At 41.9% G+C, this 17,726-nt stretch overlaps 1 pseudogene; it reads right to left on the reverse strand.

Annotated features, from left to right (window-relative positions):
• Positions 1-12,616: 12,616 nt before the first annotated feature.
• LOC100514275 (olfactory receptor 7D4-like) lies at positions 12,617-17,368 on the reverse strand (annotated as a pseudogene).
• Positions 17,369-17,726: the final 358 nt, after the last annotated feature.

The following is a 17,726-nucleotide window of genomic DNA, read 5'->3' on the forward strand; positions in this document are numbered from 1 at the left end:
AGCGTTGGAACTCCTGCTTTTCTGTCATGTCTATTGGCGTGAAATATTTTTCCCCACCCTTTCACTTTCAATCTATATGTATCTTTTGTCCTAAGGTGAGTTTCTTGCAGGCAGCATATTGAAGGTTTTCGCCTTTTTATCCACTCAGCCACTCTGTGTCTTTTGATTGGGGCATTCATCCCATTGACATTTAAGGTGATAATTGATAGATGATTATTTATTGCCATTTGAACCTCGTGTTCCAGTTGATTCTATGGTTCTCCATTCTTCCTTTCTTTTTTTTTTTTTTTTTTGTTTTTTTGGTTGGATGGTCTCCTGTTATTATCTGCTTGAGTGTATTTTTTTTTCATTTTTTGCGAATGCAATATTTGGTTTTGGCTTGTGGTTGCCCTGTTTTTTAAGTATGCTAACCCCTTCCCATAATTGTGTGTTTTAGCCTGATGGTTGTGTAAGTTCAAACACTTCATTACTATATTAAAATTAAGAAGAGAGACATACATATAAACAAAAAGGTTTATTTACCTCCTGACATCCCTTGCCCACATTTTATGGTTTTGATGACTCTTTTTTATTTTTTTCTTTTTAATTTTATTTTGTTTGAAGCATGTTCATGATTAAATCTGTATGCTGGCTTATTTGAGTGACTGCTCTCTGATTGCAGTTTCCTCAGTCCTAGTTCTTCCTCTTCTTCTTCTTTTTTTTTTCTTTTCTTTTTTCTTCCCTTTCCTTCCTTTCTTTTTGGTTTAGAGAAGCCCTTTCAATATTTCCTTGAACCTGGGTTTTGTGTTGCTATATTCTTTAAGTTTTTGTGTGTTGGAAAAAATTTTATTTCCCCTTCTATTTTAAATGATTTTCTTGCTGGATAGAGTATTCTAGGTTGCATATTTTTTTCCTTTTAGCACTTTAAATATCTCTTGCCATTCTCTCCTGGCCTGTAGTGTTTCTGTAGAGAAATCAGCTGATATTCTTATGGGGGTTCCCTTGTAGGTAACATTCTGGTTTTCTCTTGCTGCCTTTAGGATCCTCTCTTTATCACTAACTTTTGCCATTTTTATTATGATGTGTCTTGGTGTGGGTCTGTTTGGGTTCAGTTTGTTTGGGGCCCTCTGTGCTTCTTGTATCTTGAATCCAGTATCCTTTAGATTTGGGAAGTTTCCAGCAATAATTTCTTCAAATATATTTTCCATCCCCTTATCTTTTTCTACTCCTTCTGGAATTCCTATTATGTGTACATTGGCCCGCTTTATATTATCCCATAGGGCTCTTATATTGCTTTCCAGTTTTTTGATTCGGTTTTCTGTCTGCTGACCCGATTGGGTGATTTCCATTATTCTATCTTCCATATCACTGATTCGTTCTTCTGCATTATTCATTCTGGTTTTTACTGCCCCTAGTTCAGTTTGCATCTCTGCAAATGAATGTTCTAGTTTTTCTTGGCTCCTCCTTATATTTTCTAGTTCCTTTCTGAGGGTATCTGCATTACTGTTCATATCTTCTCTGAATTCCTTCAGTATTTTCACTATTTCTCTTTTGAACTCCAGGTCTGTTAGACTGCAGAGATATGTTTCATTGTTGACTGTGTTAGGTGAGTTCTCCTGTTGGTTTGACTTGGGGTGGTTTCTCAGCTTCTTCATCTTGCTTGTTGTTTTCTTTCTCCTGAGGGAGTTGTACTCTCCGTTATCGGGCAGTGTTTGCCTTGTCACTGCGGCACACACACATTTTTGACCAAGAATCTACTATTCACATTCTGAGAGGATTGCAAACACCATTATCTTATACCTGTATCATGTAGGGGAAAATCTATTCCCCTCTTCTGATCTTTATCACAAATTAGCCATTGCCTCGATGTTAATAGACCATGAAGCTTCATGGTGTGGGTCGCTGTCACAATAGTACTTCTCTACTTTGGCAAAGAGCAGCTGTTTTGTGTACTCCAAGTGTTCCCAATGACCCAGAAACTAAAGCATTATTCCCTAAAACTAGCAGAACCTGCATGTGCCTATGCCCATGCCGGATTGTTACCTAGATCATCACACACTCTCCTTAGGTTGGCAGCTTGCTTCCTTGCAATGCACCGTGTCCATCCCAGATCACACTCAGCATGGTGGATGCCTGGAAGTACTGCCTCTCAAGTTCGACCTTTACACAGAATACTTGGCGGGGCTGAGCAGAGTAGGCATCCAAGACCCTGAGAGGGCACACACCCTCCCACTCCCCTGAGTGTTTCTGCCTCTAACACCACCCCCGTTATGGCAAGAGATGCACAGGAAAATGAAGCTTGGAGACTGCCCTTCCAGGTCCACCTCCACTTGGCCAGGAGCAGCTCCTGAGGTGTGCCCTTGACTGTCTCCCCTCAGGGATGCTGTAAGATGTGCCAGGCTCCTACCACCATGGCCTTGGCATGTCTGGCACTTGAGGTCTATAAATAATAGACAACTTGCTCCTGGCCTGACAACAACAATGGCCATCACCTAGGTAACAGTAACAGACACTCTTTAAGCTCTTTCCTGATATTACCTCATTTAATCTTCACCTCAGCTCTAGGCAGCTGCTACCATCTGAACCTCCATGTTTACTGAGGTACGGGGAGGTCAAGTGACCTGCTAAGGTCATACAGCCAGGAAGATACAGTGTGGGGATTTAATGCCCAACATCCCGGCTTGTGCCTTCTATGACTGGACATTCCAAAGCTGCCAAAGTTCAACACTACACAATTTCACTAACAATAACTGTGGCAAACACAGCCAAAGTGACATTTCTCACCTCTGAAAGTACAGTATTTTAAACTATGACAATATGTAGTTCCCACTGTGGCTCAGTGGTTAACCTATCCGACTAGGAACCATGGAGTTTCGGGTTTGATGCCTGGCCTTGCTCAGTGAGTTAAGGATCTGGCATTGCCATGAGTTCTATAGGTCGCAGACACAGCTTGGATCTGGCATTGCTGTGGCTCTGGCGTAGGCCAGCAGATACAGCTCTGATTAGACCCCTGGAGTGGGAAACTCCATATGCCATGGGTGTAGCCCTAGTAAAGACAATGTGTGTGTGTATATATATATATATAAAACAATAGTCAAGTGTGATGGTCTCATTTGTGGTGGGAGAACACTTGTTAAACCAGTTTCAGCCTGAAAGAGTCAAATCTGGAACTAATGTTTATATGAAACATAAGTGCACATGGATAGGTGGCCACAAGTAAAGGTATGAGGATATAAATTGCTATCCTATATGTTTCCTCTCATGTCATGTTATTTACATTTTCTAAGATTTCTATCATCATTTTGCATTATTTTTTATAAAAAGCACATGAACTTAGAAGAGTTTTTAAAGTTGTACACGTCGGAACGAATGACAAATAAATCTAATGAAAGAATCTGGCATAAATATTGAAAGTAAAACCATAAATCAATGAATTTTTTAAAACAAGAAAATGTTTGTATTGATTAATCCAAGTTTACTCTTTTATACATCTTAATTAGTCAGATTGACCATAAATCAAAAACAAAAAAATTTAAGGCCACACTTGTGGCATAAGGAAGTTCACAGGCTAGGAGTCAAATCAGACCTGCAGCTGCTGGCCTATACCACAGCCACAGCAACACCAGATCTGGAGTACTGTCTCTGACCTACACTCCAGCTCACTGCAAAGCTGGGTCTTCAACCCACTGAGTGAGGCCAGGGATTGAAGCCACTTCCTCACTGGGCACAAGTCGAGTTGGTGACTACTGCACCACAAGGGCAACTCCTGGCAAACCCAATTCTAAACTGAGAAATCAGGAGTTCCCCTCCTGGTTCAGCAGGATGAGAACCCAACCTAGTGTCCAGGACAATGAGGGTTCAATCCCTGGCTCACTCAGTGGGTTAAGGATCCAGCATTTCCCCAAGCTGCAGTGTAGGTCACAAGATTTGGCTCCAATTGGCATTTCTGTGGCTGTGGTGTAGATGGGCACCTGCAGCTTTGATTCGACCCCTAGCACAGGAACTTCCATATGCCTTTCAAAGGAAAACTTTTGTCTTCTTTTTTTTTTTTTTTTTTTTTTTTTTTGCTATTTCTTGAACCGCTCCTGCAGCATATGGAGATTCACAGGCCAGGGGTTGAATCGGAGCTGTAGCCGCCAGCCTACACCAGAGCCACAGCAACGCGGGATCCGAGCCGCGTCTGCAACATACACCACAGCTCACAGCAATGCCAGATCATTAACCCACTGAGCAAGGGCAGGGACCCAACCCGCAACCTCATGGTCCCTAGTCAGATTGTTAACCACTGCGCCACGACGGGAACTCCTAAAGGAAAACTTTTGAAATAAAAACATAAAAAATAAACATGAGAAATCAAGATTCATCAGCAATCAAAACCATGCTATTTCAGCAGGATGGCATATCCCCAAAGCTTCCCCAAATCCCATCAGCTATTCCTATCTTTAATACATCTTCCCTAAAGTTTATTATTTGATGGAAATGATTTTTGTTATGCTAGGCATTCCTTTTACAATTTCTGCACTTCCTTCACTTGGCCCTAAATTTTCCAATTTAGAAAGCTTTCATAGACATTCACAGAAACTGTCAGTTGTTTTGAAGATGTTCAAAGTAAAATGACTAAGCAAAACAGAGAGTTCAAGCATACCAAATGAAAGATATTTGGGATAGAAAATCAGGTGGAGAGAAAATAAGAAAAATTATGAGATGATCACAGAAGATATTTTTTGAAAATATTTGTAAAATATATTTGTTTAAAATATCAAAGATGATTTTCTGGAAAAAATGTGAAGTATCAAAATTCATTCTGATAATAAAATACATTAATTTAAAGGAAAAAAATTAGAAGAGTAACAAAAATCTTGGGGGAGGCCACAAGGTCTTGACAAACCCTTCTGAGTGTGGTAAAACTTTTCTAGGCATTAATTTTGTGATACTATATATCAATAATACAAAGAGCAGTCAAATATAGTACAAAAAAGGAAAAATAAGTGAGTTCCCATTGTGGCTCAGTGGAAACAAATGTGACTAGCATCCATGAGGACACAGGTTTGATCCCTGGCCTTGTTTAGTGGGTTAAGGATCTGGCATTACCTTGAGCTGTGGTCTAAGTCACAGACACAGCTCAGATCCCTCAGTGCTGTGGCTGTGGCATAGGCCGGTGGCTACAGCTCATTTGACCCCTATCCTCAGAACTCCCATATAGGGGAAGTCCTAAAAAGACAAAAAAATCTTTAGGATATTTTTCAAGAACCTCTTAGCCACTATTAATATCCCTTTACCTGGAGTTAGTTTGCTGCTCACAAAAGCCTCTTCCATGTGCACGAATACACACTCCTCTTTCTGAGCACTTACTAAGCCCAAATGGATCACCCAGATGACAGCAGGGAAGAAACCCTGCTTGAGCTGATGGAGTGAAGTATGGATGGTGAGAGATCTCCAGGAAGAAAGTTGGTTTGAGATCCAAACAGACCAGGAGTCAGCAAGGTGGCAATATTCTTGATCTTGGGTCAGTGTGCTGGGAGCACAGGGACAAACATGGAACGTTTATCCTTTCGAGGACCTCCAGGGTTGAATCCTCAAAGTGCCTAATTAAATACATGTCCCTAGTGTGACTCTATTTCTAAACAGCATTGGCCCTTGGAAAAGAAAGAACCATAATAAAACTGGAAGCTATGACTGACAATTCTATTCCCACATGGGATGTTTGGAAACAATTTTTTTTTCATCTTGGCAGTTCTCTCCTAGGGATGATGTCATTGCTCAGTGGGTTAAGGATCCAGCATTGGCTTGAACGGTGCTGTAGGTCCCAGATGATGCTTGTATATGGCGTTGCTGTGGCTGTGGCATGGGCCTGCAGCTACAGCTCTAATTTGAGTTCTAGCCTGGGAATTTCCAAAGTATGCAGGTGCGGCCCTAAGAAGACAAAAAAAAAAAAAGAGAGAGAGAGACACACATTATGGACACACTATACACACACACACACACACACACACACACACACACACACACAAATTCCATGTAATATTCATGGATGTTTAAGTAAATAAAATGACTGGAAGCAAGTATATTTTAAGTGTTAATATTGATTATTTCTGGGGGGGGATGTGCATACTGACTATAGTACTCTATATTCTTTCTTGAATTTTACAACAAAATGTCAATGTTTTATTTTATTTCATTTTATTTTTTTAATGATGATCTAGAAAAGGAAGAGAGTATTTTTTTTTCGGGTGTTTTTTTGGTCTTTTTTTGTTTGTTTCTCCTAGGGTGGCATCTAAGTCATACAGAGGTTCCTAGGCTAGGGGTCTAATGAGAGCTACTGCTGCTGGCCTACGCCACAGTCACAGCAATGCTGGATCTGAGCCTCGTCTATGACCTCCACCACAGCTCATAGCAACACCGGATCCTTAACCCACTGAGCGAGGCCAGGGATCCAACCTGCAACCCCATGGTTCCTAGTCGGATTCACTAACCACTGAGCCATGATGGGAACTCCTCAATATTTTTTAAAAAAGGGAAAAAAATGTGCCCAAGAGCAGTAATTTTCTACTATTTATAAAATAAGTGAAGTTTCTTGAACAATGTACCAATTATGTCAAATTTTTGTAAAATATTGCAGATTTTTTCTACTGGTATGTTTACTAATTTTTTCTCATTTTGAATAATAAAATAAAAATATGAAACTGTCCTTTTTACCTTTTAGAGCCACACTTACAGCATTCAGAAGTTCCCAGACTAGGGGTCAATTCAGAACCACAGCTGCTGGCCTACACCACAGCCACAGCAATGTGGGGTCAGGCCCCTTTACCACAGCTCACAGCATCACTGGAACCTTAACCCACTGAGAAAGGCCAGGGATCAAACCTGCCTCCTCACGGATCCTAGTTGGGGTTGTACACCACTGAGCCACAACGGGAGCTCTCAAAATGCAAAACTCTTAAAACATACATATAGAAAGTAAATAGGCAAATGTTAGCACTTACACATTTGGAGTGAAATGAGCAAACATAAAAAATTTTTGGCATTTCTACATTTTAGTAAAAAGGCATTCTAAAATAAAATATGCATTTTAATTGTTTCAAATTAGAAAATAAAATTATGCTATTTTTACAAATATATCAATGAAAAGTGCTTTACACATTAAACCTTTATGAAAAGGAAGAAAATACTCCAAAACCAATTTAAAAAGAGGCAAAGGAACAAAAACTAGAGTTTATTGTGGTAAAAATAAACAAACTATCCATTTGATCAATAAAATGGAAGGGAAATGCTCAAACTGCTGGAAATTCTTATCAAGAAATGAAAACAGACTATACAAATATGTCATCTAAGAATAATAAGAAAAGCAGGGAAATTTTTTTTTCCCACTGTACAGCAAGGGGGTCAGGTTATCCTTACATGTATACATTACAATTACAGTTTTTCCCCCACCCTTTCTTCTGTTGCAACATGAGTATCTAGACAAAGTTCTTAATGCTATTCAGCAGGATCTCCTTGTAAATCTATTCTAAATTGTGTCTGATAAGCCCAAGCTCCCGATCCCTCCCACTCCCTCCCCCTCCCATCAGGCAGCCAAAAGTCTCTTCTCCAAGTCCATGATTTTCTTTTCTAAGGAGATATTCTCAAATGATGCAACCAACAAGGGAAATTTTTAAAGATGATCAATCTCATTTTTTTTCTATCTTTTTTTCTTTTTTTGGCTGTGGAAGTTCTTGGGCCAGGAACAGAAACCGTGCCACAGTGGAGGGAACAACAGATCCTTAACTGTGCCAACAGCGAACTGCCAAGATAATTTTAAGTAATATGATATGAAGATTTGGGGCTCTCATGGAAATCAATAATGTATTAAAAATCAAACTACCAATACGTAGAATGAGCCTAAAATAAAGGAAGCAATTAAATAAAAATTAAAACTTTCCTTTACCATCATATGGTTTTGTCTGATAGAATTAGTCATACTTTTTAGAAACAAATAAAAGACTTAGTCAATAAAAAATGATGAAGTCTGACACTGGTCATTCTTCTAGAAGAGCCAGTACAATAAATGTGGCAACTAAAGAGGTAGGATTTCTGGATCTCTTTCCAAGAAAAACCTTGTCATTGAGGGTCAAGAAATCTGGTTCATGACAGCCTCTAGCTGTTACCACTCTCAGGATCTGCCTGAGCATTTTTTGCTTTGCTTGTTTCTTGTTTTCTCCAATTGTCAGAATTTTCTTCTGGTGTAGCTAGTGCAGCCTCCTTTTTTCTTAAGGTCATATTCCATTTATAGTTATTGTGAAATATAGGCCATATTCCCTGTGTTATACAGTAGATCCTCATAGCCTGTTTTGTTTTGGTTTGGTTTTTGGCCACCCCACAGCATATGGAGTTCCACGGCCAGGAATCAGATATAAGCCACAGTTGCCACCTACACCACGGCTGTGCAATGTCAGATCCTTAAGCCACTGTGCCAGACCCAGGATCAAGCCTGTGTGCCAGCACTGCAACAATGCCACAATCCCACTGTGCCACAGTGGGAACTCCTACAGCTTCTTTTATACTTAATAGTTGGTACCTTTTCCCCCCATACCCCGCTGTTGACCCCTCCACTCCCCTCTCCCTACTGGTAACCACTAGTTTGTTCTCTGGATCTGTGAGCCTGCTTCTTTTTAGTTAGAGTCACTAAAAGTGTTGTATTCTCTAGATTCCACATATAAGGGATATCAGGCAGTATTTGTCATTCTACACGTGACTTATTTTACGTAGCATAAGGTTAATGCCTGAGCTTTTGAAGCCACGCTCTTCCTGGGACCACAGGGTCTGCTCATTCTACCTGGGGTGGGACTCCTCCAAAGGTGAGTCTGTGCTCCAGAACACCTCAATGACTGGGCCAACATTTTCTCAGATCTGCAGAGCCACCTGAAGTTATGGACTTCATCCTTTCGTGACATCCTGAGGGAGAACTGTTCCAGCCTCCCTGGGACCCTGGGACATCACTTTGGGATCTCGTCCAACCTTAACTATCTGGGCTTCTCAGAGAGACAAAAGTAGTTTTATTATGCTTGTAGCTGAACAAAATGGCTGTGGATCTAATTCTCATATCGTGTGAACGTCTGTAGGCGTTCAAGGGATCGGGATGATGATCCATGAAAAAGATAAAACCATAGGGAGTGGTAGGCATAACTTTTGACATGTAATTCCTAGACTGGAAAGCATCTGGCAGAAGCCCTTCATAGCAGGTCTTTGATCAGGCTGCAGAAAGGAACTCCTGGAGGGGGAGGGGACATATGTATCCAGGTGACATCTTTCAACAGCACAGGAAGTCACTGCATCAGAACAGTGCTTCAATCACAAGGACCAGGCTTGGGGTCCTTCTGGTTGAACCACTGAACCTGATAGGACCAGGCCCTGTCTCGTTAAGAAGTCACAGTATCCAATGCGGATTTTCAGATTACACAAAGCAGGCCGATTCTAAATGGATAAAAATATTCTCATTGCAGCTATTTTTTAAATAAGTTGACATATGAATTTTTACACCTTGTATTTTTAGACTTTTTGGATTTTTAACATTTTTATTAAGGTATAGTTAATGTATGATATTGTGCCAATTTCTGCTGTACAGCAAAGTGACCCAATCATACATATGTGTGTGTATATATACATTTTTTTTATTATCTTCCATATGGTCTGTCCCAGGAGATTGGATGTAATTCCCTGTGCTATACAATAGAACCTAGTGGTTTGCCCATTCTAAATGTAATTATTTGCATCCACTAACCCCAAACTCCTGGTCATCACACTCCCTGCCCCCTTCCCCTTGGCAACCACGCGTGTTCTCTAGGTCTGTGAGTCTGTCTCTGTTTTGTAGGTAAATTCGTTTTTCCCATATTTTAGAGTCCACATAGAAGTGATATCATATAGTATTTGTCTTTCTCTTTCTGATTTACTTAGTATGAGACTCTCTATTCGGATCCATGCTGCTGCAAATGGGCATTATTTCCAACATTTTATGGCTGAGTCATATTCCATTGTATATATGTCTCTGTTTCCATTTCAGATTGAAATGTATTCACATACAAGAAACGTTAACACCCCTGCCCCTCTCCCCCCAGAATCTAGGACTCTCTAGTCCCCTTTCTGTCTCTATGAATTTGATGAATCTAGTTATTCAGCTAAGTGGAATCCTATAACATTCATCAAGTTAGACTATCTCATTTTTGGCATTTCAATACCTGGACTTCTGATATCCTCTTTCTTTCCTAATGTGCTCCAACCACGAACCTCCCTGTCTCTATAGATGAAAGTCCAATAGTTCAGTTGTTCAGGCCTCAAACCCTGGAGACATTTTGGCTCATCACTTTCTCTCACACCCATATGCTGACTGATAAAGAATCCGCTTGGCTCTGGCTTCAAAATAAAGCCCAACTCACAGGCTTCCTCACACCCTCCAATAGCTATTGAACCAGGAAGCCAGAATCATTTCTTAAAATCAGGCAGGAGGTTCTGCTCTGGCACAGTGGGTTAAGGATCCAGCATTGCTACAGCTACAGCATAAGTCACAACTATTGCTCTGATTCAGCCTCTGGCCTGGGAAATCCCACATGCAGCAATTCCAGCCAAAAAAAGAAAATAACAATGCTAAGGTAAGTCATATAATGCTTCTATTCAAGTCTCTGCAATGATTCTCCATGTTACTCAGAATATATGAAAGCAAAAACCCTTCAGTGACAGGCGAAGCCACATGTGACCAGTCCAATACCTGTCCTCCTCTTCTCCTGTGCTCCCCTCACTCTCTGATCCAGCTAGAGTCCACTCACACCCCACCCCACCCCCAGGGCAATCTCCCACCTCACGGTCTTTGTATTAACCTTACCCTCTGATTGGGACACTCTCTCCACAGATACTACTCACCTAAGCCATTCACTATCCTCACAAATGTAACTTTCTCGGAGTTCCCGTCATGGCGTAGGGGAAAACAATCTGACTACGAAGCATGAGGTTGTGGGCTCGATCCCTGGCCTTCCCCAGGATCTGGCATTGTTGAGAGCTGTGGTGTACCTCACAACGTGCTGCTGTGGCTGTGGCATAGGGCGGTAGCAGTAGCTCCAATTCCAACCCTAGCCTGGGAATCTACAAATGGCATGGGTGCAGACCTAAAAAAAAAAAAAAAAAAAAAAAAAAAAAAAAAAAAAAATTCACATTCAGGTGTACAAAGACCATCCTTTTTATTGGGACAAATTGCCCTCCCCTGGCTCCTGATCCTCTTTAACCTGCAATTTAACCTAAATCAAACACAGGCACATAGTAAATCCTCAGTAAAAATAGGTTTGATAAGCTGAAAAAACGAATGTGATTCTGAATAGGCTGCCAGTCACATTGTCTCTTGACCCCAGTTGACTGCTCCAAGGGGGAAAGAGCACATGATTGTACCAATCAGAATCCTTTCCTGAGATTTGTTAAACACCTCAGCAGCTAAAATACATCCAGTGGCTCTTTGGTAGTGAAGCTACCAGGTGGGAGCAGTGACAGCTGCTGGCTTCCATGTCTCGTCCCATGTTGGGGTGGCCAGTCTGAAAAGATAAAGCTAATGCTTTTTCGGGAGAAGTATGATGACAAACTTAGGAATGTGGGCTGAATGTCAGTGTTCCTGCCCAGAGTCCATCCCAATCTCAATCTTTTTGAAAAATGTAAAGGAGAAAAACTACTTTTGAAAAATGTTGTCAGGAGTACCAACTGTGGCTCAGTGGGTAAAGAACCTGACTAGTATCCATAAGGATGGGGGTTCAATCCTCAGCCTCCTTAAGTGGGCTAAGAAACCAACATTGCTGCAAGCTTCAGCATAGGTCGCAGATGGGGCTTGGATCTGGCTTTGCTGTGGCTGTGTCATAGACCAGCAGTTGCAGCTCCAATTCAACCCCTGGACTGTGAACTTCCATATGCCACAAGTACAGCCCTGAAAAGAAAAAAGAAAAAAAATTTTTTGTCAAGATGACATAGCATACACATAAAACAAGAACAGTCTTTCTCTCTCTCTCTTTTTTTTTTTTTTTCTGCACCCACAGCATATGGATGTTCCCAGGCCAGGGATTGCATCCCAGCTGCAACTGCAGCAAGCCAGATCCATAACCCATGGCACCAGGCTGAGGGTCAAACCCATGCCTCTGCAGCAACCCGAGCTGCTGAAGTTGGATTCTTAACCCACTGCTCCACAGTGGGATCTGAAGAGTCTTCATATTTGAAGCGTTTCTTTATGACTGCAGTATGATTTTCATTCCATCTCATCCAGGGTGAAACACACAACCAAACTAAGGTGAATAATGTCAACATTTGAGAGGGTATTTGGGGGAAAACCATGCCACACTTGATATAACTGCTGCAAATATAGTGTTGAGAATTGACGAAATGGCTGTAAAAAAAAATATTGCCCCCAGATAGACCTTTATGGTCTGCAAATAAGAAAGAAAATTAAACAGGAATTACTGAGGAGATGGTTGAGGACAGACTAATAGAAAAACAAATAAAAGGAAAGGCATCGGTGCTTTGAGAAGACAAGAACTGAAGCCTGTCCTTTAGTATCACAAAAGACTCAGGACGTTTAAATGCACAACATTTTCCCTTGGGCATCACAATGCCACTTAGTTCTGAGGCCAGTGGCCCATCAAACACAAGGGGCTCCTCAACTGAGGAGCCTGCCCAGGGCCCCCTTCACATCCTTGTTCCTCAGGCTGTAGATGAAGAGATTCTGCATGGGGAGGACCACAGTGTACATCACTGAGGCCATGGAGCTTCTCCGGGGAGAAGGGATCACATCACAACTGAGGTAGACTGCCAGGCTTATCACCTAGCACCAGGAGACCACAGAGGGGGGAGGCCCACAGGTGGAAAAGTCTTCCTATTTTCCCTCATAGAGGACATTCTCACTAAAGAGGAGACAATTTGGAAGTAAGAGAAAAAGATTCCAGTGAGGGAAACACACCCAGCAGGGCAGTTGTCACAGACAAGTGGATGCTGTTAGGGATGATCCCTATGGCTCCCTCTTTCAGACGCTGCCTGCCTAGTGGAATCCTCCAGAAGAGGGAAAAGTAGGATGTCCCTTGTGAGGAAGTATGTGGGCCACACAGAGAAGAAGGGGAAACAAGATGGCAAAGCCTTTAAGATAAAATGCAAAGCATGTCTGTGGGTGTGAGCTCATGTATACATGCTTTTTCTTTTTCATTTATTATTTAATTTTTGGGGGACACTCCTGGAGTGCAGAAGTTCTTGGGCCAGGGATCAAACCAGTGCCACAAACATGACCCAAACTACAGAAGTCAAAACACGGAATCCTTACCTGGCTGAGCCACCAGAGAACTCCCATATCTGCTCTTGAGTGGAAATGTGTCGTATTGAAAAACAGAAACAGAATCACAGACATAGAGAACAGATTGTGATTGCCCAGGGGAAAGGGGGCAGGATTGTGATGGATGGGGAGTTTGGGGTTGGTAGATACAAACTGTTACACTTGAAATGGATAAGCATTGAGGTCCTACTCTATAGCACAGGGAACCATATGCACTCTATTTGGGCAGAACATGATGGAAGAACGTAAGAGAAAAAGAATATATATATATATATATATATATATATATATATATATATATATGACTGGACCAATGTGCTGTGTAGCAGAAATTGACAACACTCTAAAGCATCTATACTTTAATTAAAAAATCAGCACCTAGAAATTATCATACGAAGTGAAGGGACTCAGAGAAAGACAAATATCATATGCTACCATATAGGTGAAATTTAAAAAGTGATACAAGTGAATTTATTTACAAAACAGAGACAGAAGCACAGACCTTGAAAACAAAGGTATGGTTACCAAAGGGGAAGGATGAGAAAGGAGGGATGGATTGGGGGTTTGGGAAGGGCAAAGGGAAATCTACTCAATGTTCTGTGTGTTTAAATCTGTTTTGTAAATAGGTTCACTTGTAACTTCTCAGGATGGGGGGGCTGCACCCATTGCATGTGGAAGTTTCTGGGCCAGGGAGTGAACCTGCACCACAGCAGTGACCCGAGCAGCTGCAGTGACAATGTGAGATCCTCAACCTGCTGCGCCACAAGAGAACTCCTCTACCATTATTTTTAGATTCCACGGTAAGTGATATAATGTGATATAATACATATATTAACTGCAAATGGGCATAAAGGAACTCTCTAGGGTGATAAAAATGTTCTAGAATGGGACCATGATGATCATTGAATAACACTACACTAACCAAAACAATGGAATTTATCATCTCAATGGCTGAATTTCATGGTATATAAATTATCCCTCAAGAAATCCATTAATAAATTTTAAAAAGTTTTTTCTAGAATTATCCAAGGAGTGTTGAAAACCTGTATCTTTGTTATCAACATTCTTTATGACACACCAGTATTTTTATGGCTGCCACTCTTTACTGCAATCACATTTACCTCTTTGGTCCCGAGTTGTGCTTGTATGAAGCAGATGATAAATACATTATGGATTAATCTTAGTGGAATGAAGTTGAGTTAAAGCCACACTGAATATGTTATCCCTACCTAACAAGTTATGATCTTGCAGGAATTTGGAGATCTTTGTATATACCCAATACTTGTTTGTTTCTGTGTTTGCTTAGTTTTGCCCCAGAAGTCCTTGGTACCATTCATGGTATCATTTATTTTTCATGGTCTTTATCACCTGTCTTAGCTTTGGTTCAACAGAAGCAGATGCCCAGCCAAGGATTCATGTGTAAGCACTTTATTGGAAGAAGTAAGGACCATGGAACATGGGTTAGAGTGAGGAGAAGTGATACAGGGAAGAGAGTACATCCAATCAAGCTTACCTTAAGTCATCCCCCACACGAGTGAGCAGAGTTTTCATCCTGCAGGGAAATTTTTGGTAGTGGCACAACATCCAAACATCAGAATTAACACACGACCAAAGGGTGAAGAAGGTGGTATCCCCATGACTCTCCATCAAGAGCTGTCCCTGGTGGGGCATAATTCGCAGTCAGGTCTGCCATCAAGCACGCAGAAGGTCGGTTCTACCTGGTGCTCACAGAGGCAGTCAGGCCGGATTGCAATGGACATGGGGAAGGGATCCCAGGGAAAGTTGGGGAAATGTTGACAGATTCGGCCACCCCATCCTTCACTGCAGACTCAGTTCTATCAGTAGTCTTCTCATAAGTTGAATTACCTTCTGAGTACATTCCACAAGTGTGTAACTACCACTCCTGGTGGCACCTCCAGAACGTTCCCTCCCCTAAAATAAACCAGGTAACAAAATGTTTTATTCATTTATTATATCCATTATTAGATGTTTGAGAATCTTGGAGCACATCTGAAAACGGCCCTGATGGGAAATAAATGTCCAATGCAACAAGAAAAGGAAAGAGGAAGGGGAAGAAGGAAGGCCAAGAATGAAGCAGTGTGCAGTTCCCATCATGGCACAGCATTCACGGACCCAAATAGGATCCATGAGGATATGTGTTTGATCCCAGGCCTCGCTTAGTGTGTTCCTGATCTAGCATTGACCTGAGATGAGGTCACAGAAGCCTCCTGGATCCCGCCTTTGTTATGGCTGCAGTGTACACTGGCAGCTACAGCTCCAATTCAGTCCCTAGCCTGGGAAATTCCATATGCCATGGGTACAGCCCTAAAATGACAAAGAAAAAAAAAAGACAATGAAGCAGTGTTACAGAATTTTTTGACACAATATATGGCTACCAATCACTTGAAAAAGCTGGCACTCAAAACTAGATTCCCTCTTTTTTTTTTTTTTGGCTTTTATACACAGTACCCACAGCTTATGGAACTTTCCAGGGTATGGGTCAATTCAGAGCTGCAACTGCCAGCCTACACCACAGTCACAGCAATGCCAGATCTCAACTGTGTCTGCGACATAAACCACAGCTCACACAATGCAGCATCCTTATCACACTGATCAAGGCAGGGATGGAACCCTCGTCCTTGGGTCTTAACCTGCTGGCCAAGACAGGAACAGCTTGCCTGTAATAGGTTTGGTTCCCTCAGAAGCTGATACTGAACCAAGGATGCATCTTCAAGCACTTTATAGGAAGGAGCAAGGAGCATGGGTGGGAGAGAGGAGGAGTGAACACAGGGAAGAAAACACACTCAGTCAATCAGTCCATGAGAATGACTGCAAAATGCTGAAGAAACATGGAATATATGGACAAGATATAAAGGAGAAATGTCAAAAGGGAATTGCTGAGAGGGCTGTTTGAGAAACACCAATCCAAAACAAAGACATGTTAAGTCACACATGCTTTACAAAAAGAAGTCAAGCAGGTTTTGAGGGGAGAAAAGAAACAAGATATTGAACTTTGCATCATTTGCCTTTGGAGCCCACCATGTTCACTTGGTTCTGAGGCCAGTGGCCCATCACTAGCAAGGGACTCAGCTGAGGAGCCTGCCCAAGGCCCCCTTCACATCCTTGTTCCTCAGGCTGTAGATGAAGGGGTTCAGCATGGGGGTGACCACGGTGTACATCACTGAGGCAATGGAGATTCTATGGGGAGAATGGGTCACAGCAGAGGTGAAGTAGACCCCTAGACTCGTCCCATAGAACAAGGAGACCACAGAGAGGTGAGACCCACAGGTGGAAAAGGCTTTGTACTTGCCCTCAGTGGATGCCATTTTCATTAAGGTGGAGACAGTCTGAGAGTAAGAAAAGAGGATCCCAGTGAGAGGAAGCATACACAGCAGGGCAGTGGCCACATACATACAGACCTCATTGATGAAGGTGTCTGAGCAGGCCACCTTGAGAATCTGATCCAGTTCACAGGAGTAATGTTGGATTTCAGTGCCTACACAGAATGTCAGCTGCGTCAACAGTAGAAGATGAACAAGAGCAACACAGAAAAAGACAAACCAACACATCAGAACCAGGAGGACACAGAGGCGGGCATTCATGATGACCATGTAGTGCAAGGGGTGGCAGATGGCCACAAACCGGTCATAGGCCATCATGGTCAGGAGGAAATCATCCAATTCAGCAAAAACCACAAAAAAAAAAATACACCTGAGTGAGGCATCCTACGTAGGAGATGTCTTTGCTCTGTGCCTGGATGTTCACTAGCATCTTTGGGACAATGGTAGAGATGAAACATATGTCAACAAAAGATAGGTTGGAGAGGAAGAAATACATGGGGGTGTGGAGGCGGGAGTCAGAGCTGACAGCCAGGATGATGAGCAGGTTCCCAAGCACGGTGACCAGGTACATGGATAAGAACAGCCCAAAGAAGAAGGGCTGCAGTTCAGGGTCATCTGAGAGACCCAGAAGGAGGAACAGTTTTGATACTCCTGTGTGGTTTCCTGCTTCCATGTAGCTGGTGTGCCTGCTGGGGAAGGAGGCAAAAGCAACTTTCAGTGAACAGCCAATTGGCACCTGAGCTAGTCACCACCTTTTGGTTCCACCTTTTCATGGACAACTAGCACCCCCCATTTGTCCCTCCATTACCCGTGATTCAATCATTCAAGGGGTAGCCCATTTCCTTTTGGAATGTGTGTAATTATTCAGACATTAAGTAAGAAGAAATCACTCTCTCTCTCTTTTTATCACCCACACAACAGGTTCAAATTCTCCTGTTCGAATTGATAAAAATAAACCAATTTCTTCTCAGATAACACCCTTCCAAAATGATTGAAGACATTTAAGTCCTTTTCTTCAGTAATCTCCACACATCCCTTGTTCAAAGAAGTCATTTCATGGTTATTAAGTCATAGATTTTCAAGTCTAT

This window comes from Sus scrofa, chromosome 2 (assembly GCF_054392235.1).
Source record: "Sus scrofa isolate SSC_HxYL_T2T_F1_AM1 chromosome 2, Sscrofa_HxYL_maternal_Yorkshire_Landrace_v2.0, whole genome shotgun sequence".
Classification (NCBI taxonomy): domain Eukaryota; kingdom Metazoa; phylum Chordata; class Mammalia; order Artiodactyla; family Suidae; genus Sus; species Sus scrofa.